Raw genomic sequence first — 27,584 nt, 5'->3', positions numbered from 1 at the left:
GACCCTGGACAGAAGCTGCCAACTTCACTCTGGAAACCTGGCAATGCTGCTAGGTGAGGTCTCAAGTGGAAAGAGGAAAGGGAGGGTGTAGGCTTGGCCTGAGCTGGTTCCAACTCTTTGCGAGAAGACAGTTGAAGAGGAACCCAAGCCTCCCCCATTATATCCTTCTCAGCTGCTTGGGGACCCTGAAGAAGCCCAGACTTGGACTCCCTTTGCTCTCTACTTTCCCCTCACAGTGCAGAACCGCACTGAGCTGCAGGAAGCCTGTCTGGGCACAGTGGCCTTATATGGTCACAGAACCACAGGCTTGAGCTGGAAGGGACTTTGGATGATCATCTGGCTTGGCAGACGTTCGCTTTCTCTGAATAACAGACCCTCTGAGACTGTGTCAACTACACCAACACATACCTTCCCCCTTAATTTCGGGAGGTTCATGAATACACAGGCCTTCAGTGGCTAAGGTACATGATTTTCCACTCCATCTCCAGCTGAGTTAAATGTCCCTGCCATTAGCAACAGGACAGTCTCTCCATCCTTGAGCAGAGTCCTACTAGTGACCCACACTGGGTGTGTGTATGGGGAATTCTGGAGCCAGACATCAACTGTGTGATAGGGTCGTTTCCCCAGCTGCTTGGTGGTTCAGTTTCTTCAAAGACTTCTGGCAAATGGGAATAGCAAGAGTGGCTGTCCTCACTGGGTCCCAGCTAGGATAAAAAAGATGAAGGGTAGTGCCCAGCACGGCTGGCACTCAAGCAGTGTGCTGTAGGTATTAATGGTACATTCGGTAGTTGGGGTGGTGGAAAAAAGTACAGTCCTGTGTTTGTGCTCTGGAAGAAGAGAACGTGAAGTAAAAGGCAGGGAGCTGGGAACCCCTGGGAGAACTCTTCCCTCCAAGAAGATGAGCAGAAAGGGCTGATGCACTCGAGCACAGGGAGGTGGGTGGCAGAGGGGCATTCTCTGGACTAGAGGAGGTCACTCTGCTCATTTACCAAATGAACATCTTGGGAGCCACTGCAGGTAGAGTAGCTGAATTTCCCTATTTGGGGCTGTTGTAAAGTATGTCTCTGAACAGAGGTGGAAATGCACACAAAGGCAGGTGGAGTTAGGGTCAGGGTTTTGTGTTTTGGTGCTGTAACCACCAATAATGGATTCCAGTCATCAGGAAGACTGGATCAGCAGTGGGGATGTAGTCCTGGAGCTAAGTCCCCTCCAGAGAAAGTGAGCACTGATCAGTCTGGTCCCACAGAACATGTTTAACCAAGGAGTAAACAGTAAGATGCCAGTACATTAGTGAATGAGGCACATGCTACAATTAGGGGGTACCACAGAACCTATCAGAAACACTGGAATGAGATGAAATGTAAAATAAAAACAGCTGTTACTGCATAATATATATCCTGTGTAGCCACATTTATAAAATTGTGGGCGTGTGTGTGTGCGTGTGCGTGTGCGTGTGTGTGTGTGTGTGTGAGAGAGAGAGAGAGAGAGAGAGAGAGAGAGAGAGAGAGAGAGAGAGAGAGAGAGATTGTGGTGGGAGATAAGACTGTGTGGAATAAAAAGGAGAAAGAGAGGAAGATTTGGGAGAACAAATAACAGAACCCATCAATCATCACTTTTGAGTGGCAGAATTTAGTATTTTGTTCCTTTTTCATGATACAATCATTTCTAGTTTTCAAAATGTGTATTTGTTATTTGAAAAAAACCCCAAGAAATCATGTTCAACGGGAGACAGACGCTTCAGGTTTAACCTGTGGACTGCAGTGACCAGGAGAGAGGACTAGAATGTAAGGGTAAAGTCAGCAGTCTGGGCCTCAGCTGGGGCCCAGGCTGGCCTGCAAAGCTACGAGGCTGGCTTCCTGCCTTCCAGGGCTGTCAGGCTGCAGGATGAGATAAGGCTAGTACCGAGAACGTAGAGCACAGCAATGGAAGGTGGCATCTCCCAAGGGCCAACTGAAGATGCGTGGCTCCTGTGTGGCTCCTGTCCGTAGCGATTCCCTTTTCCAGGGTGAGCTCCCTTCTCTGCTCCCTTGTAGCCAACAGTAGCTATGTGATCTAGTTCAAGCCAGTAAGACTGAAAGGGAGATGGATCTGTATGCCTCTGGGAAAGTTTTCTTCTGGGAATTGCTTTCCTGCCCATCTTCCTTGTGGCTTCCCAAATGGCTGTTTTCGAACCAGCCATTCCCTGGCTTTCTGCCCTTATGTCTGGCTGCGTGAGGAAGAAAATGCTGGAGACTTTGCAATCGTCTTATCACTATGATGTCAACCGTCACCACTCTGTAGACGCCATATTCAGAGAGATCAAGGAAGTCCTGGTGACCTGCTGAGCTGCCAAATCTACCCTTTTGGGACTGTGTGGTAAGAAATCATGCTCTATAATGATGTCCCCAAACTTGGGCCAAAGAAATGGTTGTGTTTGGAGTTCACACAGACACTTTCCAGTGGGAAATGGTGACTTAGAATTGCCCATAAGGAAATATCAGTTTGTGGTACAGCAGAGAAAGTCCCCAGAGGTCTTTCCATTATGGTGTGTGTGTGTGTGTGTGTGTGTGTGTGTGTGTGTGTATATATATATAATAGCCCTTGACACTCTCCTGGGTAGAGAAGGTGATGGACAATACCAGGTAGGAAAAAGATTGAACCAACTTCAAAACGAAAAGATTTTTCCCTTTTTGTCTTAAAAGCTCCAGTTACCAATATTTCAGGGAATTCTTTGGGGCATATTTTGCAAGGAGCTTTACTGATTCGCTTCCTAATTCAGTTTTCATCTATTCTCTGGGTGCCTACTAGGTCCAGGCACTATTATCAAGTGCTGAAGATACAGGAATGAACTGAGAGACCCAGTTCCTGTCCTACAAGAAACTGAAATTTGGAGGAAACTCTTGTGGAGGAAACAGACATCAAGTAACTTCCCAAATGGTTATTTAACCTGTGATGGGGGTAAGGGAAAATTTAAACTATAATAAAAATAAAAGAAAAAGTTTGTATGCAGGACAGGGCAGCCTGTGGGGAGCAGGTGCTGCAGACTAGGCAAGATACACATGCAGGTGGCCTCTGGTGTCTTCCAGAGCCCAGGCTAGGTACCAACGAGATGTGTGCTACGTGCACAAAGGCACTGCTCTTGCTGGCAGACAGGATCCCAACTGGCAGGGCTGCTCTGGTACTGGGCCTCATATGAGTCTCAAGATTGCTCCTGAGGGAGGTTTCTGCAGCTTCTAAAGCAGAAACTGTAAGAAGCAAGCTAGTTCAATGGGGAAAATATCACAAACACCAGGCAGGGTGAGAGGTGATGGTAGGACACAACAGGAGCAGTGGGAGGTGGAGAGCCAAGAAGGGCAGAGATGGCTCCACCTGAGACCCCTCCTGAGACCCCCCAAGCAGTACAGCTCTTGCATTTCCTCTCATGTGGAGTAAGTTTTGGGGCTAGTGGTATGTGACCTGTGGTGGGACCTAATCCCTGACTCCTAGACCACCAAGAGTGATGGGTAACCTAGAAGTATACCGTGGTCCACAGGGTGTTGGAAGGATGAGGGGATGGGTGTGTGGTAGGAGATTCTGGGAACTGCAGCAGCCCAAATCCCCTACAGTACGCCATTCATTCATTCAGTTGTTCATTCATTGTACAAATATATATTGAGTATTGTTAAAGAACTAGATGCACTCTGGCTCTCCTATTCATTAACAGTGGGCACATGGGCAAGTTATCAAGCCTCCTGAGTCCAGATCTCTCTTTTGTAAAATGGGTACAATGACTGTTCTCTAAAGAGCTGCAGGCTGTACTAAATAATGAGTGGAGAGGGACCTGGGCACAGTCAGGTCTAATGAGTACCAGCTGCTAATGTTATTTAAAAGCCACAGATAAACTGGTATCAAAGCAGAGCTAGACCACTGGTTTTGTTTCCTAACTCATAGGTCCCCCACTACCCAGGGCAAAGTCCCTGGACCCAACTGAATGGAGCACTGAAGGGTAGAGGGAACCCATGTTCTGAAAGACTGGCTCAGAAACCACTGGATGGGCAGAGTTAAGATCTGTATGCTTGCAAAGCAGTCAGAACTCTGTATTCTGATTTCCCAGAATCCCAAGAGAGCAGAGGCCCTGAGATCTGGAGTTAGGAAGTCAGGTTTTGCTTTCTGTTATGGCTTCTATTTAGATGTCCCCCAAAGCCTCATGTGGTCATAGGTGGGATGCTAGTATTAATGATGTGACCCTAGGATTAAGGATGTTCTACCCTAAGTGTGAGCACTACCTGCCCAAAGGGTGGTAGCCTGGATAAAATATAAGGGACAGAAAGAGGGCTGATACCATCACTTGCTGTTTCACTGTTTGCTGCCTGTCTGCTGCTGCCTCTTGCCTGCTCCTCCACCAGGCCACCCGGCCTTGGAGCCAGCTGATTATGGACTGAAACCTCTATAAATGGTGAGCCAAAATAACCTTTCCTTCTTTAACTTTGGGCGTTGGGTATTTGGTCTCAGCAATGAGAAAAGTCATTAAGACATTTTCTCAGGCATAACTCCTGGCTCCCTGGCTGGCAGGGTCAGGGACACTCCAAAATTACTTCTTTCAATCTTCCACTGACCTCCCACCCCAATCAGACAGAACTGGCCTCCGTGTACCAAGTATCATCCATATGGCATCCAGAAGACTATGGTGAAGAGAAGAGACACAATCCCTGCTGCCAGGACTCAGAGTCTATGAGGAGTCAACAAAAATTAAGCAGCCAACCAAACAAATACTATAAGGCAGTAAATACACAACAGGAAATTGTTATGGGGGTGGGTAGTTAGGATCTAGGCAGTAGTATGTAAAATTGAAGGCTGAATGATGAGGGTTGGGCTTGAAGTTATACGAGGAAGAATGTTTCAGGCAGACAGAACAGCAAATGCAAAGGGCCTAGGGTACCTTGCAGGTTGAAGTAATGGCCAGAAGTCAGAGCTGCTAGAATGGACAGAGTGACAAAGACAGCAAGGGGTGGAGGAAGACAAGTTCAAAAAGGGCAACAGATGCCCAGTCATGTACAGTGAATTTGATAGTTACATTCTGTCTTAATGATACACTAAAACAAATGCCTACCTAGTAAAATAAGAAGTGTTCATCGATGTATCTCCCACACTGGCCTGACTCCCATCTGCCATGCTGTTCTCATCGTGAATTACTTTTAAATGGCAATTTCCCCTCCTCCCTCCCTGACTTCTCCAGGCCTGATGGAAAGGTCTGTTCTTGGAACACTTACAGATTCCAATGCACATGGCTAAGCAACAGAGAAGAAATAAACCAGGAGGGAACCGCCATCCATGTGTTAATATACAGTTCAGTCATGTGATCTTGGAGTCCACATGTATACTGTTTTTCCTGAAATGGAAACACACTGCAGACTTTTCTTCTTTATGCTGAACTTGACATTCATTTTAACAATTATATCTTTTGTTCCTTTTCCCCTTGTCTTTCTTCCTTTGTGTGTGTGTGTGTGTGTGTGTATTGGGTATTGAACAGAGGGACTTTGCACTGAGCTGTATTTCTAGCCCTTAAAACGTTTCTTTTTTTTTTAAATTTTGAGACTAGACTTTGCTAAGTTACTCAGGCAGGGCTTGAATTTGGGATCCTCCTGCCTCAGTTTTCCACACCAGCACACCTCACTAACAATTGATTCTTAGGTATCTTCTTCATGCCAGGTACTGAATATAGAGGACTGAACTTGACACACACAACTGTGCCTACCCTTGGGAGCCACTTTCAAGTGCAGAGTGGCAGGAACACAGAGCAGAGGCACTAAACTCAGTCCAGCCTGGCCAGAAAAGACTTGAGGAAGAAGCCATCCACCTGGATCCATGTCACCTGAGTCTTCACTGGCTGCTTCTGTCCCATCATCTGAATGGACCAGGAGTTGATTCAATCAAATCTTTACCAGTGACTTGGGCGGCTCCTGGATGGGACCACTTCCAGTTTTAGATATCGAGGCTGGAGGCTACCTGTCATAAGCCTATTTTAGAGAGGCAAAAGCAACAAAGTCTGGGTGAGCCAAGATGGACTGGTTGATCCCTGTATCTTAGTGTGATGCCTACGAGCACAAATGAGACCCTTGGCTAATTGAAGAGGGAAGAAAAAAAATCCAATTTAAAATTTAGTTGTTTAATTGTAGAGTGAAGCTGTATGGTACAAAAGATCATTTAAACAATAAATAAGAGCCCTTAGTAATACATGCTATATCTTAAACTTGTTATTCTTAGAAGACTATAGGATAGAAGGATATATTTTTAAAGAGTTCTGAAGTAAGAATAATAGGCGAATTCCCCAAGGAATGAGTAGCACAAAACAAAGGATGTGTCCTGTTGACAGTGACTTGCAGAATTCTATTATAAAGATGCCATTTTTAATAAAGGGTTGAGCTGGCCAGAAGCAAAGATGTCAGCTGCCAGTTGTCACCAAGGCTGGGACTTGTGATTCTAGCACAGAAGCTCTGTGGCCCTTATCTGGGGAATCACGGACCCTGCCCTTCCTTGGGTGCATGGTTTAGGATGGGGTGGGGTAAATGCAGGCTGAGAGGCGCTCAGACTGCTGCCTTCCGGAGTGCTACTCCTTGCCTTCTTTTTGATCTGGGTCTTGGGACCTTGGCCTTGGACTGTGCCTTGGACTTGGAGACAGAAGACCAGGATCTTGTGCCACTGGCTAGTAACTATAATCTGAGAAATGGGCAGATGAAGCAAGGAGTCTAGTCTTGACTCTGCCATGGACTTGCTGACCTAAGCTTCGACAAATCACCGGGCTCTGGATTCATTTCCTCTGTGCACTGCCCAGTCTCTCAGGCAGGTCAGATGTTTCTTTTGGATCTGACTGTGTCATCTTCCAGTGGTCAGCCTGTTTCTGGGGCTGATCGAGCTCCAGGGTCACATTTGTGTCTGTGTCTTTGCCAAAAGCAGGCTTTTGGGGGATTATAGCTCAGTAAACACGGAGATTCTTGGGAGCAAATCATCAAATGGTTCTTGGTAGACAAAAGCGAGAATCTCCGAAATACAGATTGTATACTTGAAATACTCAGGGCTTTGTTCAGAGGTCATTTCTCAGATCCCCATTTTCCATCTTTATCCTTCCTGACTTTATTTCATAACATGTACCCTACAATAACTATATAAGCATGACATATAACATATACACATGTACAATGTGTTTCCTTCCTATCAATGTGAGGACAGGGACCTGGTCTATTTTGCTTGCTGGCCGCTGTTCAGTAAACGTTAGCTGAATGCCAAGTGTAGCAGTTGTAGGACCCTTCAGCTCTAAGAGGCTGAGTTCGCTTATAACCCGATCCTTTCTTGAAGACAGGCAGTCTTTTCAGTTGTGAGTCCTGCTGAGCATGCATTTCTCCCCACCACTTTCCTCCTTGCACCCCTGCCTGCCGATCCAATTTCTGGCCTGGGTGGTGAATGACCTTCACCCTCAAGGTTCAGAGCCTGTGACTCTTTTCTCAGTGATGTTAAGTATCCTGGCAAACCCCTGCCCTGAGCCCTGGCACCTTGGTTCTCATAGCATTCTTGGGGTCAGGACATACAGCCCCCCATGGCATCCCATCTGAGCTCACTTATGAGAAAACCCAGAGCCCAACTATTAAATCCACTGGCTATGCTGCAAAGCCATGACAGAGAGCTTTATGGGTTGCGCCTTTTGTTACAATGCCTACGTAAAAACATGAGCTTTTGTTTAACATAGTAAAAGCCTGTAAATGGGGAGAATTGGTTCAATGTCAGTGTTACAGCCTAGATCTAAGTCAGATTTTTGGCTTCCCACCTACCTCATTAGGGCAAGTGCTAGACTGTCCTTTTGTCTTCTGCACACATAATGAAATGAAGTGTTTGTATTAGCACGTGATGCTCAATATATGAGCAATTCTGTATTTTGGGGGCACTTTGCTCATTCTCTTCAGTCTACAATAAGCTTGCTCATTATTTGTGTTCCCTGCTTATGAGCCCCTGGATATGCTCTCATGAACAACAGGCAAGAGAAAAGGGACTTCTGGATCCTGCTGTCTTTGGCAGGGAGCTCTCTAGATGGCTTTTGCCAACCAGTTACCTAAAACATCTTCCTCTCCAGCACATTCATCCGAAGACTGTCATCCATGTGACCCAGTGGACTCTGGCAGACTGTGGGAGGGCTCCTATTTGGGCTTCTCCTGGCTCCCTCACCACTCACTGTGGGGCACAGTGGTGACTCACTGCAGAATGTGCCGATGAGCAAGGATGAGCTTTGTAAATGGCAGGCGAGGGCTGTAGTGGACATCTGTTGCTCCTGCTTGCCCAGCTTCTGTCTCCTTTCCCTTGGAGATAGAATCTCAACTCCCCTTAGGGGTATCATCCTTCTTCCCACGCTGAGGACTCTTCCTACTCCTTCCTACCTCCGGAGTTGAGCAGTGATCCACATCTCATCAGTCAGTACAGCACACACCTGGCTCCAGTCAAGCCTGAAGCCAGGACATCCCTTGGCTTTAGTCACTCTAGAGTAGGTTTCTGTTCTTAGTAACTAGGAGTCTCATTCTCATGCTGGTAGTAAAGTCGCACATCCTTTGGAAATTTTCTTTGGAAGGATGGCAGCAGGGTCTTCATACAGATGTGCTGATCTGGAAATGGGGTCCACTTACTGCATGGCTTATGAGGACTCTGACATCGTAGGACAGCGCCTGCTCCAGTCGCACTGTACATCAGGCATGCAGGCTGAAAGTACTTTCTCTTTTAGGTATTTCAGGCCCTAGATGCTCCTCCCTGCTCTCCTGTCCCCAAAATATTAAGAAGCCCACTCCCCTGTTTCTTTTATAGATGACAGACCCAGGTAGCCTGGGAAATGCTCTTCATAGGCCGTTGGTTTTTTCCTTCTTGGTCTTTTAAAGTGAAGATTTGTTGTTCTCCGTACCATGTGACTGGGCAGGGAAGGACATGCAGATACCCTGGATCTGCAGAGACAACGGGGCAGAGAAACGAGTCGTCTGCTCTCTGATTCGGGTCACTTGGCAGATGGGCAAGGCAGAGCTGTAAGATGTCTATGTAGGTTCCTAAGCCTTGCCCCAGAGGATGGACAGTTTTAGGTGTTTGTTCCCCAACAAAAAGCTCCCTTCTCATCTTTCTGCTGAGAAAAGTTCAAGGCAAAAGGTACAGATCACCCTAGACAGGGGTTCCTTGGGGGAACTCATGAGTTCCCATGCTCTCTGGGAGAAATGCTTAAGGAAATGCCTGCCAAAGCAAGTCTGAATGTGTATTCCTCTTCAGGGAAACTCCTGTCTCCCCTAAACTAAATAACAGCGGTCAGATGCCACATCAGCTCTTGCTGGACAAAGAGGGCCATGTCTGTGCTTGACTGGACCCGAGTCTCTGTGCTTGTGTGGCATGTGGCATATTCTTCTGGTTCCTTCTGTATAAACCTTTTGTTGTGCCTTTGAAAGAGTCAGGGAGAATTCCAGGTGAGGGTTCTTGTAGACAGTCACAGAAAAATGCAACAAAAGCTAGGCCTGCCAGCTTTCCCTTCCTGGTAGGTGGATGTGGCCCAGAAAGGATGCCATTCTCTGTGTGGTGGATTTAAATAGCACCACCATGGCCTCCTGGGTTTTCCACTTGGGCCTTTCTCGAGCAGATGGAAGCTCCTCATTAATAACCATGATGGTGTGGTCATGCCCAAAACAGAGAGTCCACAAAAATCACTTTGTGGGCTCCCACATTGATTCTCCTCTCTAGGGAAGCTCAGGTGGGGCCTGTACTCTCTCTCTCAGGGCCAAAGTTGTATATTCTGGCTGTAGGTATAGCTGACCCTCAGGAGATCTCCCTGTATCTCCTGCCTGTTTTTGCCAAGGCTGGGGTCAGCATATCTGGGATTTGGAGCTCTGTTGAATAGTGTCGCTGTTGGTCTATGAAGTCAGCAGGAAGCAGGTGGTGTCCTGCCTCTCAGGGTTCCTGGCCTCTGCTGGGAGACAGGCTTGCCTCTCATCCAGGGGCCAGTGGCTAATGGACTGCGTATGGGAATCAGGACCAAAAGTTCCTGTTCAAGACAGTTTGAGGAGAACACCCTCTCCAGCTGCCAGCCTGAGGCTCTGTCTGCTCTCTCAGACTTGCCTCATTTGGGTTTTGGGCAGACATAAAAGAAAAAATGTATCCCATCTACTGTCCAGGCCCAATTTCTCCACACTCTGCTGCTCTGGAACAGCAAGCACCGGGCCCTAGAAAAGCACAGGGATGGACAGTACCGGTCTACCCCTTCAGGTGCAGGCTAAGGGCGTTGGGGGCACACATGCCCGTGATCCTGCACTAGTGCTCAGAGGCTGGGCCTCACCATTTAGAATCAGCTTCAGTAAAGCATTTCAAGTGCCAGCAGGCACTCAGTTCTGAACAGCAGAAACACAGAGCAGAAGTGCACGTGATCCCCCAGGCAATACAACCAGTAAATGTAGATGTACTCAAGAGTTCCCACTCCTAGCCACTCCAGACTGCAGACTACAGTTTCTAATGAACTCTGATGACCTTACGTGCACACAAAGGCAGGAGGGGAGACTGGTGAGGGACAAGACTTCTGACTGACTGGAGAAGAGGAAGAAGGGCATTTTAAAACTTTTACACTGAGAAAAGTTTCCAACAATCAGGAGATTTCTCATTAACCATAACCTCTTTCCTCTTTTCCAACCCTTTTCCGTTTTGTAGCATGGCCCTCCTGTGAACCACTGATTGCACAGTTTGCCTTACCCTGGCACAGTGCCAGCCACAGGTTGCCGGAGGAGTAAACAATGAATGATGGATGAAGACTGATCAGGGAGACCCCTGAACCTGCTGTATCGCCATCACATTCACCTTTGTATCTTATCACCGCAGGCAGCAATGCTGTGACAGCTGTCCAAAGCCATTGCCGGAGCTACTGAGTCTCAAGCTCCAAAACAAGCGTTCATCGGGATGGTGTGGGGCAAGGTGGTTAGGGACTGGGAGGGACACTGGGATGAGGGAAAACTTATTCCATTCTCTAGCATCAGATGAGGTACAGCTACAGTCTTCCAACAATGACATTCAATTCCATAAACATTTATCCCATTCCTCCCAAGTGCCAGGCATGGCATTTGCCTGAGAGGAGTAGATCGTGTTCTCCGAGGAGGAAGTGACATTCACACTGCATGCAAGATCATCAGATCCTGCGGAATTACTTTACGGGTGCAGCTCCAGTTCTGATGGGTCTTCCTGAAGAGGTGCTGCCTGCTCTTAAATCTCAAACCAAGCTGTTCTGGTACGGGCTCCTGCTTGACCCAGCTCCAGCTCAAATTTGCTGACTCCCATTGCTCATAAAACGTCCCTGGGGCTCTTCAGCTGCTCCTTCAAGAATGAGGGCCCAGATATTCTGCTTCCCAGTGCGGAAGGAAAGCCAGTCACTTCCGACTGATACCAAGCTCTGGGGCTCAGGTAGGAAAGCATTCGAGCACTTTCCACAAAGAATGGGGGGCTGTGTATGGGGTGGCCTTAACTATGTGATGCTCCCAGGGGCAAATAAGAAACACCAACAGGACTGTTGGGCCATAACTCCATGGAGCGCTCCACCTAATTTCACGCTGAAATCCCTGCTCTCTTCTAGCCCTCTAGTCAATCCCTGCCCCAACATCTCATCTGTTTCCCTCAGTGGAGGTAAAGGAAATCCTCCCTGTCTCCTGGCCACCCCTCAGTGCTAGTGGCTCACAGGCTGTCATCAGTCTCTCAGGGCCACTGTGAGGACAGCAGCTAGGCTCACCTCTGACACCAGCCCACAGGGATGCTGCAGGGACTCCACACCCTCTCTTCCTGACCAGCAAGTCCCAGGACTTCAGGAATACCACCACCACTCTCACGGCAGGGACAAAAGAAATGTGAGAAAACAGAGACCATTCATTAAGCCTGCTGTTTCCTTCACCTGGGAAATACTCTGATCTGGCTGAGGGGCCACAGCAACTGTTAGTGGCAAACACCTAACCCTCTCTTTCAGGTTTTCCAAGCATTTCCTTGTTACTGAACAATAATAACAATTTCTATTGATTAAATGCCAACTTTGTGCTAAGCATTTATGTATCTTTATTGATTCAGTCCTTATAAAAATGTCATAGGTAACATAGCTATCTCCGTTTTACAGATGAGGAAACTGAGGCTTAGGGAGCTAAACCCAGTACTTGACCCGTATCTCAGAGGGGCAAGAAGCAGATTTGGGAACAGAGGCAGAGCCTTTTTGTAGCCTCTCCCCCAGCAAATCCAAGGGAACTCTGTGCTACAGTAAAGGGGAACGTATAAGTAGCCCACTATCACGGAGCAGAAGAAAGTGGCCATCTGTAGCTGGATATGGGACAAAGGAGGTATGTTTTGTTTGGCTTGCAGTGGTTTTGAATTTGTTTCTTCCTTCCTTCCTTCTTTCTTAAAAAGGAAACATTGATAAATCAGAAGATTTTTTATAAAACATACTGATTTTTGGCTTCTACTAAAAGACTGAACATATGGACCTGCCTTCCTGGATGAAACCTTTTCCTTCAAGTGGTGAACTCATGGGTACTTTTTTTTGTCAGCATAATAAATACAATAGCTAGGAATTTGATAGGACCAATATCTGGAACATTTAGTATGGAACACATTCAAACTTGTGAAACAGGTCCAGCTTGCTTGCCTCTCTTCATGTGGCCTCACTGGAGGATATCATACATCCTAAAGATCTATCAAGACACATGGTCAACACGCAGGTCCTCAGGTGGAACTCTGGCTGCTATCCATGTGTGTACTAAGTGCTACTTGATCAGACACATGGAGCAACAATGATAGTCACCTGGCCTGAGCTGTTGCGAAGGGGCCAGAAGCAATGGGAAAGTGAACCTCTTGAGCCGGCCAGTGCAGAGGCACTTGGCCACCAAGTGGGACTGGTGCCTTCTGCACCAGCTGGCAATGACGAAGGAGTCCAATCTCCAGATAGTGGAGCATCTCAGGCCTCAAACCCTAGATTGCTAACTCAACGTGTCTACTCAGACGTGCTCTAGGTACTGCAGAATAAATCACTGGACTCCTGATTTTCCCTCTCAACCTATTCAGCCATACCTAACATTATTGCATACCAAAGACTCTGAGCAAGACACATTCTTTCCTGTTAAAAGTGAGTTTAGTAAGTGTTATAAAAGGTGTCAAAGACACTGATAGTAACACTAAACTTAAGACTTTGTATTTGTCATAATCAGAACTGAAAAAGAATTTAAAAACCAACTTTTTCACCCCATGGACTTCAATGTGTCCTCATACCACCAGAAATAATTATGGGTGTCAGCAGTGCCCGGCCCAAGATTTGAGGAGCCCTGAGCGTATGATTCTGGAATCTAGTTCAGCATCTAACCTGATTCAAGTAGAGCAGCAAGGCCTGGGAGAGATGATTCCCTGTACCAGCCACAGGGAGAGCCTGTCCAGACAGTGACAGCAACACTAAGGCCTCTAGTCTTTAAGTGAGCCATTAACAGCTTACTAGTAAGTGAGCTTACTAACAGTAAGATGACAGGGATTTTGGGAACATGGAAACCTGAAAGAGTCAATTGCCTCTATTCTATATACTCAAGCTCAGAGAACTTCTGAGGCCTCATGGTGGAAGAGCACGCAAGTGGGAAATAAGGCTGAAAACCTGTGCGGAAATGTTCCTCTTTTATTTGGAGACCGGCTTTAGATACTTTTGGAACAAGGATCAAAAGTCATAGACGGGGCTGGGGGTAAGGATCAGCAGTGGAATACTTCCTTAGCATGTGTGAGGTCCTGGATTCCAATGCCCAGCACCTCAAAAAAAAAAAAAAAAAAAAAACCCTGAAAGATAAATAAGATCCAAAATGTACAATAGATATTGTGAAAATGAAAGGGAAAGAAAGTGCTTGAAAGAAAAGAACTGAGATAGGGGAACGGAGAAAAGAAAGAAGGGAAAAGATTACATATATTCATTGTAATATATGTACTATATATGTACATTGATCATTTTTCATGCATAAATCTTGTATTCTGAACAACTACTTTGAAAATAACAATGTATTAGGGGCCAGGGATGTGGCTCACCAGCATAGTGCCTGCCTGGCAAGCACAAAGTCATGAGTTTGACTCCTGCCACCAAAACAAACAAACAAACACCCACACAACAATATGCAATATATTAACTAATGTCAATTTCCGATTATTTTGTTTTGAAATCCTGTATCATTTTTATTCGTTTTTTCTGTTGTCATTCTGCTTTTAAAATTAAAAAAAAAAGGAAAAAAAGTCATAGAAACTAAGACAAGCTTGACCAAGAGGCTGGTGGACTCCAAGTGTGTGTGTGTGTGTGTGTGTGTGTGTGTGTGTGTGTGTGTGTGTGGCAGGGAGGGTGGGACACTGGGATGAAGGGAAGCAAGAAACAGCTGGCTTTGCTTGCCTGGCTTACTTCTCCCTGGAAACCAGGAGGCCAAGTAATCACTGAACAAAGGGGGCTGCAAATCCCTGCTCCTGGGGTTTCAGGAGAACCAGGAGATGTAGAAAGGATTCCTCAGGATGTCTGAGGAGCAACCTGGTGGCTCACCTATTTCAACATCATTGGCCCAGAAAGGGGAGGACAGCTCCATCTCCAACAGCTGTACCGTACTGCCAGTCTAGACTCAATAACCTACCACAGGTACCAGCAAAGAACGAAGGACACTTACAACACCCTCCAAGCCCTAGCAGAAGACGACCTAGCAGAACAAACAACGCACATGCCCAGCAAAGTACAACTGCTCCAGGATATAAATGACAACTTAAACAGAAAATTGCAGGAACCTAAAGAGCAATTCAGAACAGACATAAAAGATCTACATATTAAAACAATGTCTTGCAACTATAGGGGAGAAGTCCCTGCTGAGATGGGAATGAGCAGCCTGGCAGACCAAACGAAAAACCATCTCCAAGTGGAGAGCAAACTACAAAGAGAGAATTTATAAGGAAAAAGATAAAAGACCCAGAGAATAGAAACAGAGAGATCTAACCAAGCATACTGGGAGTTCTAGAAGAAGAAAAGGGAACTGATGTAGGACAACTAATAATTAAATGATAAATAGAAGATACTTCCCTGAGCTGAAAAAACAAAGACCCGAGTCTACAAATTTAAAAGATTTACAAAGTTCTGGGAAGAAGGACAAAAAAAGATGTATACATAGGTCATCCTGGTGCAACTTCTCAACTTGACTATGAACACAAACCTTAAAAACTTCCTGGTAAAGAGAACGTATTCCCTGCAAAGGTCTTCTATCTAGAACATATAAAGAATTGAAAAAAATCAGGCCTCCCAAATCCAAAGACCTTATCCAAAAATGGACATCTGAGATGAATGTGCACTTCTCAGATGAAGAAATACATATGGCAAATAAATATATGAGAAAATGTTCAGCATCACTGTTCATTTGAGAAATGCAAATTAAAACAACACTGAGATTCCATCTCACCCTAGAAAGAGTGGCTATTATAAAAAATCATCAAATAGCAAATACTGGTGGTTCTGTGGGGGAAAAGGAACCCTTTTCCACTGTTGGTGGGAGTGTAGAATGGTACAACCACTGTGGAAATCAGTGTGGAGATACCCCCCAAAATAGGATTGGAGGTCCTATTCAATCCAGCTATCCTCTTCTGGGTATTTTCCCAGAAGAATTGAAAAAAATCATACTACAGTGATATACATGCACTCATGTTTATAGCCTCACAATTTATATAGCTAAATCTTGGATACAACCCAAATGCCCATCAATCGCAGAATGGATAAAAAAGATGTGGTACTTTTATACAACAGAGAACTACTCGGCTATAAAGAAGGATAAACTTGAGGCTTTTATAGGTAAATGGATGGAACTTGAAGCCATACTTATACGTGAAATAAATCAGACTTGCATGTTTAAATATTGTATTATTTCTCTAGTGTAAAAAAAGGAGTAAATTGGATTCAAAATGTACAATAGATACTGTGAAAGTGTAAGGGGACAAAACTGCTCAACAGGAAAGAACAATTAACTGGGATGAGGAAAAGGAGAAAAGAAAGAAGGGAAAAGATTATATAAATAAATAAATAAATAAATAAATAAATACACAAAACAGGTAACTGTACACCTACTCTCTGTTAGTTCATCAAAAAGAATCGTTTATGCTTCACTGTTGGATTATTCTTTCATGCCTATATTTTATAATCTGAGCAACTACTTTGAAGATAATAATATGCAATATATTAACCATTGTTAATTTCTTATTATGTTACTTTGAAATTCTGTATCGTTGTTTTTGTGGGGTTTTTTCTGTTTTAAAATTAAAAAAAAGAACATATCACCTAGAGGAGGTGGTGATCAGACTGGCACTGAACTTCTTCAAAACACTATAAGCTAAACGAGAGTGGAATATCATTTACAGACTGCTCAGAAAAGAGAATCAAAGCCCCTTAGACAGTCTGTCTGTCACTTTTTTGGGGTAAAGGATCTTTGCAGACATATAAAACTTCTGAGTTTATCACCCACATATCCTATCAATGGCTAATAATTTGAAGTAACAACCAGTGAATGCATTGGAATAGAGACCTGAACATAAGGGAAATGAACAGGTCAGGAAAGCAAAATGAGTAACGAAGCTTGCTCCCTCACCTGTGTCCTCCCTTCTCCTAAATCTGCCTGGGCACGATGATGCTCCAGGAAGGACACAGCTAAATGAGGACTCTGAAAATAGAATGAGTGCACTAAAGGGAAATTCCAGCAACAGCCCAGAGCCAAAAACATTCTGTGACCCTAACAAAATCAAAAGAATTGAAGATGAAGGAAATCAAAGTATTTTAAGGTCTCATTTTAAGTCTGGGACAAGGAAATAATTCTAGACATCTCATCCCTTTAAAGCATGGAAAGTCAGGGAGAAAATGGAGCTTGTTGGAGAGGAAAATAATTATCTTGTTTTCAAATGAGTGAAATGTATTTGATTATGAGTTAAAGGGAAAAGAATATAACCTTTAATGAGATGGAGAAGTAGAGAACTTTGAAATTAATATCAGAAAAAAAATGAAATGCAAGACAACGATTTCAAATCAGCACAAAGAGGGAAAAAGAAATAATGATGAAAGGAAATTATAAACATGCTATAAGATGGAGGGAATAAAATTAAGTACACGATGTTCATAAGAAAAATAATTAAAAATAAAGGTATAGAGAAATGTTAAAAACAAATGACTAGGTAAAAAGACACCAGGCACATGCAAACAGAAGGAAAGTAGAGGCATCAAAATTAATTTGAGAAGGGGAAATGAACACTGCACAGGATCAAGATATTTGTGATGATAACAAAAACATTTTATGAAGCTACAACCATTAGAAACCCAGATAAACACAGAGGTTAAATATATAAAGCATGTTTCACTAAAAGAGGAATAAATAAAATTTTGGTATAAAATTTTACATAGCTTAAGATGAGAGAAAATGAATAATATAATAATTTGTTGTATTAGATATATGTAGGGCCTCATATTATTTGAATACAGAAGGGACACTTTTTAGGAATTTACAAAAATTGAGCATGTACTGGGTCAATTTGCTAAACCTTAACAAACTTTTCAAAGAAAGAAGTTTTGAAGATTGCAATCTTTGATCACAGTCAGTAAACTTGAAAATTAAATACAGATAGAAGGTTGGGCTATAGATCAGCAATAGGACCCTTGCCCAGCATGTAATACCCTCACCTCAAAAAAAGTGAGAAGAAAAATATTTATTTAGAAATGAAGAAACCCACTTCTAGGTAAATGAAGATTAAAGAAGAAATCAGAAAACAAATTCCCACCATCTAAAAAGCAGTTAGAGAAAACAGTGCATACCAGTTTCCATGAAATAAAGAAAAATTTATACTCAGAGGAAATTCAAAGATGAAATGAAGAAATATGAAAAGTAAAAAAGAAATTATGCAAACAAATCAAAAGTGCCTACAATTTTAAATTAATAAAGTTAGAAGCCAAAACTGATGAGATTAAAAATAGTAAATAGAAATAGGAAACTAGTAAAAAGTATACAAAAATGCAAAACCTAAAAGTAAATAAACAAAAATAACCCTTAATAAGGCCATTTAAGAGAAAAAGAAGAGAAACAAGAAAGAAGATCTAATCATAGCTGCAGAAGAGATACACAGTATTCCTATGATCACAAATCTTAAAATCTCATGAATTCATAAATCACCAAACCTGACTCAACACAAGGAACACTTGAATAGGCAAGCTGTCAAGAAAACACTGCATGGATGATCAAAGAGCTACCAATGAAAATGGCGCTAGGAGAAGACTGATTGAATTTTATTTAACCTTTAAGTAACAGATAATTCCAAGATTCTTTACATGATTCTCTGTCATACTAAAAGATGGAGAGCAAGCTTCCCAATCAGTGCAATGTAGCCACCATAATCTTAATTACCCAAACCTCAAGAAGACAGCATACAAGCTTACAACTCTCATTTACTAAAAGTATTGCAGAGGCTGGAGATTTAGCTCAGTGGTATAAGCGCCTGCCTGGCAGTTCTCTGTATCAGCTTTGCTGCTTTGCTTTGATTGGCTTTGTTCTGTTTTGTTTTGTTGGATTTTACTATCTTTAAAATAAAATAAAATTATTGCAAAGGGTGCTTTTAAAAATTATTGAACTGAATCTAGCAAGCATCAAAAGAATCCAACACGTTACCACTGCATCTGTTTAAGAACTGTGATGTAGTGCAACAGCATTATCCGTGATGAACACAAGGGAAGCGGGCAAAGCCACAGGTTCATGCCCACAGAGGTGAAAAGGCACTTGGCCAACTTCAGATCATTTCTGGGGCCAGGGCATAATGTGGATAAAGGGAGACCGGATTTGATGAGCACATGCATACACGGAAATATCACACTGCACCCCACTAATATGTATAATCAATACATGCTAAACAAATGCTGTTTAAAAATTTGAATAATTTCTAATTAAAAACTAGGAATAGAAACTACTTATACAACATTTAAAAATCTATTTACCAAAGCTCAACAGGAAGTAAGCTGTAAACAGTGACATTCTGCAACCATTTCAATTAAAATTTAGGACTAGATAAAGATGGCAGTAGTCACTATCATTATCTATCATAACTTACTAAAACTAATGTAGTAAAGCCAGAAAATCACATCAATGTGGTAAAATGAGAGATAAAAACCACCTTTTTGATGATACTGGATATCCAGAAGACCTAAAACACTACTGTTTTTAAAATATCTATTACAATTAATAAAAAAACTGATAAAAGGCTAGATCCAAATATTCAGATGTGAATTTTTCCTTAGCAATAATAATCTTAAAAACATGTGCCAAATATCCACAATAAAAGTAGTCATTTTATATTGCAAACATGTGCTAATAAAAATCATGACAATTATCTTAAGCTAGCCACTTTGGAACATCATATTGTATTGTACATGACAAATACACATTACTTTTGGTCAATTAAAAATTAATTTTAAAAATTAAAACAATAAAATGAGAATATTCTATCTTTTTTTTTCTTTTTTGTGGTGCTGGGGGTTGAACCCAGGATCTTGTGCATACAAGGCACAAGCCTTTCCACTGAGCCACATCCTCAGCCCTATTCTATCTTTTGATATTGTTATAATATCAAAATCATAGATACCTGGGGATAAATTATATAAGAAACTTACAGAACCTATAAAGAAGAAAACTACACAATTCATAGTGTCCATCAGTTCCATTCTTATACCCATGAGAGAAATGTGTACATGTTCCTAAAAGTCATGTATAGAAATGTTGAGAACCTTGCTACTGGTATTAGCTCACAACCAAAAGTCACTCAATGTCCATCAACTCCTTGGAAAAGGACTGAAAAGAATCATGGATAGACACACAACGGAATACTATACAGCCATCAGAGGAAATGACCATAGCTACATACCAAGGTGTGGATAAACCTGAACACTGACTGGAAGACCTAGCAAAACAGGGTAATATAACATGATTCAGTTAGATAAAATGGCAAAAGAAGTACACCAACTAATCTACACTGTGAAAAGTCAGACTGTAATCTCCCAAGTGGCTTAGGATGAAAAGAGAGAACATTTATTTTGAAGGGGGTGCTGAATACTCAGGTGTGTATACTTTGTAGAAATGCATCAAGCCATACACCAGGATTTGTATATTTTTAATAGGCATGTTATACTTCAAAAATGTTTTCTTGGACGATAAAAAGCAGATTTAAAGAAAAGATATGCTCCTGAGTGAGAACATTTAACATTATAAAAATACCCCTTTGGATATTGGAATTTAATACAAATTTTAATTAGATTTTCAATAAATTGTCTTCTTTTTTTTTAAATCAGAAGCTCAACCCCCAGAAAGTTGGTATTTCCCTTTAATTCCCAGCCTTGGAAAGAGTAGAGACTGAAGTCTGGCTCCTGTATGTCACGTGGACGCCTGCACACGCCCAAGTCTGCAGTCCATGAGGTCACAACCTGACTGCCCATGTCTGCTTATGTTCTAGTGGGGACTGAACTGAGAGAGACCTAGAAGGGTAACACCCAGCTTAGCACTGACACAGGAGGGTGGTCCAGGGAGGGGCTCACTTTCACCACCACCAACTGGATAAGAAGACTGGCCAACATCTGCTCCACGGGGCTATAAAAATATTTTCATTCCTCAAATTCACCTCTGGCTTGCTTTAAAGGCTTCTTAAGAAAATAAGAATTGAATTATCATTATCTTATTCAGCCTTCACACATACACTATTAAGTAGAGAGGACATCTATTCTCTTTCCCCCATCTTCTGCAATAAAGCAGAAATTTCAAAAGAGTGTCACTTGCTCAAGGTCACCAGCCAGCAAGCAGCCATGCTGGGGCTCCAAACCTGGTCTTTAGCCTCTGCATTCCAGGCTTCCTCTCTGCTCATCTTTGTGATAAGACAAAGTGGCAGAATGAGTCACATGCTGCTGTGGGTAAGATGGAGGAATGATGGGGGTGACAGGTCCTGGCACCAGATGAATCCTTCGGTGGAGCTTCCTAGGAGAGCTGGCTGGAACCTGGGTCAGGCTAAAGAGGCCCAGGCTTTTCACTGTTCAAACGCGCTGCAGAGATGATGGCTGCTACTTCTGCTATCTAGTCAGACACTCAGAGGTCAGGTGAGAGCAACTCCATAGCAGAAATCCTGGCAGGAGGCAAGACCAGCCCTAGGTCCTACTGCAGCCTGACAATGTGGCCCCAGCACAGCACCTCCACTAGGTGATGGGACTCCACCTGTAAGAAGGGTCCTGTGAGCTGTGGCCCAGTACAAACCAAGGACGCATAGCAACTCCCCCTTCCGAGGACAAGGCCAGCCCTACTGCTGTGAGACAGAACAGCCAGACTACTGGGGCATCGGTGAATCCATTGGGGCTTCCTGATGAGGGTACATGGATGAGCTGCTCCTTGAATGACAATGCTTGGAGAGGGACGGCACCCAAAGCAACGCTCTGAAGATGTGGTGGGATGGAAGAGGTGAACAGGCTCACTACTGAACGTAGGGGGGAATGGCTGTGCTGACACCATGCTCTGTGGTCGATGTGCACCGCCTGTCATTTCACAACATGAGAGCCAGTGTTACAGAGGATGGAGTGGAGGCTAAGAGAGTTACTTTGCTTTCTTCAGGTCACACACAGCTGAGCTTCTGTTTCAGAAGCTTGTGTTCTTCCTGAAGCGCTACAGAGCCCGCCTCACTTGAACTCCACATGCTGGCCTACTCTCCCTGCACCTGGTGCCCTGCTGAGGTGGGCCAGCAAGCACAGCACTTACTGCATCCCCTAGTCTATCTGAGAAGAGTGCCCAGCCTGGCATCTGGGGACCAGCCTTGGGAACCTGGAATCCAAATACCTGGCTTCACAGAGGCTGTTCCACCTGTAATGTGAATGTTCTGCCATCCAACACTAACACCCAAGGGAGACATGCTCTAGCGTCTGTCTTGGTTACTTTTCTTGTTGCTGAGACCAAGGAGGATACCAACACCGAAAGATAAAGGAAGAAAGGTTTATGTAGCTCTCGGTTTGTAGAGGTTTTAGTCCAGTCGGCTCCAAGGTAGGGGGACAGCATAGCGGAGAAACAGTTCATGGTGGGAAAAAGGTAGGAAGGCCGCAAAGGAGAGTAGTAGTGAGGAAGCCAGTGACTACCAGTGAAGCTCTTGCTGACCCTTATATCTTAGCCAGGCTACCCACACTCAGGGCAAGCAGCACTCATATTCAGGGTGGGGCAGCCTTAATCCTAGCATTGCACTGCAAATCAATCCCAGCATCACCTCCTTGATCCCAGCATCACACACAGTAGATCAAGTTGCCTCTGAAAAGTTACACCTGTGACAGCACGATGCACTGGGGGAGACATCTATTTTTTTTTTTTTTTTTGTCTTTTTCCTTTTTATCGGTACCAGGGATCGAACTCACGACTGCCTGCTTGCAAGGCAGGCGCTTATGCCGCTGAGCTAAATCCCCAGCCCCATGCGTATAACAGACATTTTTTTTTTGTCTTTTTCCTTTTTATCGGTACCAGGTATCGAACTCACGACTGCCTGCTTGCAAGGCAGACACTTATGCCGCTGAGCTAAATCCCTATCTAGATGTAAGCTATTAACAACACCTATAATCCACCTTGTACCTGTAGGCATATTCTTAATGCATCATATTTCTGGCCTGGTTAGTTCACTTGAGGCAGAATTTCTTCTATCCTCTTCTATGTGACTCTACTTTGAGCATAGAAGAATGGTTGCTTTTACTTCCTATCATTTCTGTCCACTGTTCTTTGTCTGTAAGGAACAAATCTATTGTCCATATGACAGGGACTCAGAAGACTAGAGACAGAGGCTGGTGTCTCTGGAGGTTGAAACCCTCTCTGGTTTTGAGCCCCAGGAAAGGTGCCTACCTAAGAGGCGTGCTTTAAGGTCCACGACGCAGCCACCTGCTTCTCAGAGAATATGGCAGCCTAGCTAACCAGGGAGAGTTGGAGTTGGAGGATGAAAGCTAGATAGTGGGCAAGTATGAATGGATGCTCTTACTAGGTACTGAGATAACTCCCACTGGGAGAAGCCAGGAGCACATTAAATTCTGTCAGCCAATATGCACCCCATTAGCTGATGATGGTGCATGTCAGCAAGGTGAGACCAAGGAGGGTGAGCAGATTCTTCTACAGACAAACTCTTCACTATAAAGGAGGCTGCTGGGGGAAACCCTATTTGCACTGACCGCCTGGGGCTCTGTATTCTAAATGGTTTTCCTAGGACCCATCTCAGCAGAGAGGGAAAATATTTGCTGATTGTCTTGTAAAAGTTAATTAACTGTTATTAAAACATGCCCTTGAGTTTAATGATGTTCTTTATTTTACCATTTACATATTGTCAGCCTTCAAGTGATGGCAACTCCCTGAGCTGACTCTTCAACTTGATTTCATTTGTGCTGTTTTAAGAACTTCTCTCTTAAAATATGCATGTAGACTCACAGCACAATGAACAATTTTACTGGCAAAGTAAGCAAGAATACCGGGCTTGGAAACCGAAGCCCTAAATTCAAAGTCAAACTACCAATTTTTACCTATATGGGTCTGGATAAATCCTTTTTTTTTTATTTGTATAAAACTCTTTATTTCAAGTAATTTCTTCAAACTTTCAGACGCAAAGTTCGAGTGAAACCTGCACATGGAGATACAAAGGGTTATTAAATAATTCATGGAGTCACAAACACATACTTTGGATATAGACTTATTTCAGTCCTTTTCAGTGACAGGAGTTGCTAAACTTCCTTTTCATTTAAACCAGTGTGGGCTGGATTTCTATTCTTTGCAACTGAAAGGGTTTGATATATAATCTGAATGAAAACAGGGACGGTCAATAATCAGTATCAGTTTCTGGCTGTTTTCCAAAGGAAATCTCTGTCCCAAGTGCTCTGCTTTCTGTCTGAGTCACCTCACTAAATGTAGTGTCAGCACAGGATCTAAACTAAGGACATTCCATTTTCGCCACAAGTGAATCTGCTTGCAGGAATATTAACAGGGGCCTTTCCTAGTTAACTGGCCAAGTCTTGAGTTCTTCAAGAATTCCTTCCTTGAGATGTACTGTCCTTCTAGATCTATGGTTTATAAAGATTGGTATGAAGACCTCTGATTACTGCCAGTAGGTTTCTGGTTATGGTTCCTTGTTGGCTTTTATTCCCTGCCAGACTGCATAACTCATCTCAGCCAACTTGTCTGATAAACATCCTGTGTACCTTTTATGCTTCTGAGCTTTCTGCTCAAGCTTTTCACCCCATCTAGGATATCTTCCTTTGCTACTCAGCACCAATTCCTCCTGAATGTTCAAGGCTGGGGCAGATACTGTTAGTGACCAAGTCATCCATTATGTTTCTTCTCTTCCTTGCTGGGCAAGTCCCAGCTATCATCTGTTGTTCAGAACTCCTCACTGGTCTAAGCTTATCATGTCACTGCACCCTAAGGAGTGACAATTTAGGAAGAGACTTGGGGCCCCAGGATAGTTTGCCAGTAGGGTTTTGGAAACAAGAGGGATTAGCAGTCCCTCTACCCAAGTAGCAAAACAGTGAGTCCTGGAGTTGAAGAGAGGAGCTAGCTGATACGCTAAAGAATGGCGGAATGAAATCAGAGGTCCCTGACAAGCCTCACTGGGTGACCCTGTGACACTTTATTTCCATACTTCTTGACATGTGAGTTATTAATAATTTCCTGTATGGTTAATGCCATTTTGAATTTGGATTTTCTGTTATTTGCAGTCAGGATCCCTAACTAAAAAAAGCTCAATTCAAGTTCCTTCTCCTTGGGTGATTTTCCTGACCATACCAATCCGCAGGGTTATCCTGCTCCCCAACACTGCCCTTCTGGGTGCACCTCCCTCCGATCTTCTGTCAGTGGTAGTGAAGCAGGATCATTCTAGGAGTAGATTTCTGTAGCAGTGTTCTCGAGGAGACATGTTCCCTGCTCTCGAGCAGAGATCTCGAGGCTACATTTGAGCTCAAGTGGCAAGAGTACTGTGACAGTGTTCAAACTCAGGAGCAAGAACGATCACTTCCAAGAATTCCAATAAAACTTCTGATTGTGCCACCCAGGCCTGTTCTTCTCAAATTCTTGCATATAATTCCTGTTTTTTAAGAATTCTTTTTCTGAGATAGACTCTGCATACCTTCTCCATTTTATCAGGTACCCAGGCTTACCCTTGACTCCTTTCTCTCACACTCCAGTCAATGTGGAAGGAAGTCTTGCTGGCGTTACCCTTCAAAACAGTCACAGAACCTGACTAATATACTATTTCTCCCCTAATTCATTATCATTCTGGTCCAAGTCACCACAGATTTTCTCCTGACGTTCCCCAATGTTCTCCCTGCTTCTATTCCTTGTCCCTGGACTGTTGTCCACAATGAGATCAGTACTTTCCATATACACTCAAAATAAAAGCTCAACTTCTACCACAGCTTCAAACATGGCACAGCTGAAGCCTCCTGCTCTATGTTGTTCAGGTTAGTCCTGAACTCTTGGACTTAAGTTGAGACTACAGACATGCATCAGCATGTCCAGACTTTTCAGATCTCTGCTTAAATATTAACCTTATAAAAGATGTAGTAGTTTCTTCTCTCTTATTAAGTAAGTAGTAGTTTCTTCTCTCTTATTTTACTTTTTCTTTATAGCCTCCGCCTTTGACATACTACTTTTCTATAGCTTTGATGTCTGCTTTATCATCCTGAAAGGTGAGACTCCTTAATCGTGACTTTTACTCACACACCAGACCAGCTCCAGGCACAGAGCAGGTACCTGGTGACTCTGTCTCCTGTTCTCACTACAGTGCTTTGCACATAGTGGGTGCTCATAAAGCCTGTCTACTAGGTTTGATGCTTGTAATAGGGTAATATCAGGACTCTTATTTCTGGCAGAAATGAAAATTTCTTTCCATACACATGGACAAGGATTGGAAGGCAGTACAGAAAACTAGAAATAGATGTAGAGATTTTTAAATCTTAATTTCTCTAAATGCTGTTATGACAGCACAAAGGCATAAATATATTTCACTGTTAAACATTTTTGTAAAGGATCTTGCATGCTTTTCTCAGTACTGTCTGAAGCAAAGCAAAGTTTGTGTTTTGTTAAAGGTATGAACAACTGAGACTGGGCAGATAAGAATTTTCCTCAGAACCCCTCATCTCCAAAGAGACCTACAGAGAGACTTCAAACCTTTACAAGTGACTTTCTGAGAACTGCACCATTTTATCTGTATGCACAAAAATTGCTTTGCCTTTACATTCCTAGTTCACCACTCTAAATATCTGTTATGTGAAGGTTACTCTTTAAGAAGTATGATACAGGTTAAGTAACCTTGCACCACAGAAAGTACTGAGTACAGTCCTTTATCCTGGGCAGACTGTTTGCAAATATTCATCAACTAGCCAATATTTATCAAACATCAACCACATTCTGGCCCAAACAGCCTTTGTCTCCCTAGGAGCACAGATGAGTGTCTGGTTTTTACAAGATTTCAGGGAAGATGTGAGCTGAGCTTTGGAGGAGGATGGTTTGATCCATTCTAATCCTATTATTTGTTGAATATCTGTTATACACAGGTGTGCTATGAGGCTCCACAGTTTCAAAGCCATGGGGCTAGTCACAAAAAGCCAACTATCCAACATGTGAGAAAACATCTAGAAAAAATCTAACCCCAATAAAAAAATAGCAAAATAACAGCTATGCTGTAAGAGAAAAGAAAAACCACCCATGTTTTAAAGGGGCTCAGAGGAGTGAGAAGCACAGCTGCCTGAAGAAATCGGGTGCTGGGAAAACCATGACACTCTGCGGTCTAGCAAGAAAGGTGGGTGTGACAGGCAGAGATGTGGGACATGTGGGTGGGGTTATTCCAGGTAAAGGAAACTGTACCCCAGGGAAGGCAGATAGTAAGTACAGGGTATATTCTGCCCAGGGTGGTCAGACCTAGCTTATGTGCTCTGTGGACAGGCCATGCCAAGTCAAGGAGGTGGTGACAGCAAAGGAAAGCTGAGCTGGGTGTAGACAGGCACATTAGATGGGACAGAGGAGGAAAAATGGCCAGCTAAAGGGGATTTCACTTGGGGAGGATCACATAGGAGGCTTAAGCTGGCAAAGCGGACATTGGATTCTTCATGCCTTACACTGGTATCTTAGATTCTTCTATATGTACAAAATATCACATAATAAAAATAACTGCTTGGTTAATTTACTTAGTCAACAAACATAAGTGAAACCTCTGCTTTTTACAAAGTGTTCTGGAAGAGAATGAGATGAGGGGCTGGGGATTTAGCTCAGTGGTGTAAGCAGCTGCCTGGCAAATGCAAGATCATGAGTGTGATCCCTGGTACCAGGGAAAAAAAAAGAGAGAATGAGATGAGAGGCTGCACAAGGGTGAAGAGCTGCAGAAAAGGAAGGCAGGCAGGGGAGAAATGAAGGAATAGATTGCTGGGGCCCAGAGGGAACAGGAGGGAGGATGAGAAAGCACAGACAAAAAGGACCCCTAAGGCACCGGAAGCATAGTGGTGCTGTACACTTTTCTATGAGGGAAATCCTGGGCAAAGCTGGACTTTCTTCACCAAC

General features: G+C 43.5%; 1 protein-coding gene and 1 long non-coding RNA gene across 7 annotated transcripts in view; one reads left to right on the top strand and one right to left on the bottom strand.

Annotated features, from left to right (window-relative positions):
* Gnao1 (G protein subunit alpha o1) overlaps positions 1-27,584 on the bottom strand; it is a 164,363-nt gene that overhangs the window by 82,866 nt on the left and 53,913 nt on the right. The window lies entirely within an intron of this gene.
* On the top strand, positions 1,898-14,275 carry LOC134475744 (uncharacterized). Of its 4 annotated transcripts, none has more exons than XR_010046967.1 (4): positions 1,898-2,355; positions 2,788-2,937; positions 5,668-6,008; positions 10,666-14,275. It is a non-coding gene; the product is annotated as an uncharacterized LOC134475744 (long non-coding RNA). The 4 variants fall into 4 exon arrangements; XR_010046968.1 differs by lacking the exon at positions 10,666-14,275 and adding an exon at positions 4,365-4,414 and having other exon boundaries at positions 5,668-6,464; XR_010046965.1 differs by lacking the exon at positions 5,668-6,008.

Source organism: Cavia porcellus, unplaced genomic scaffold, assembly GCF_034190915.1.
Source record: "Cavia porcellus strain 051 isolate PalLab524CR breed Dunkin Hartley unplaced genomic scaffold, mCavPor4.1 scaffold_4, whole genome shotgun sequence".
NCBI classification, from domain to species: Eukaryota; Metazoa; Chordata; class Mammalia; order Rodentia; family Caviidae; genus Cavia; species Cavia porcellus.
This window is presented reverse-complemented; position numbering and strand designations above follow the sequence as displayed.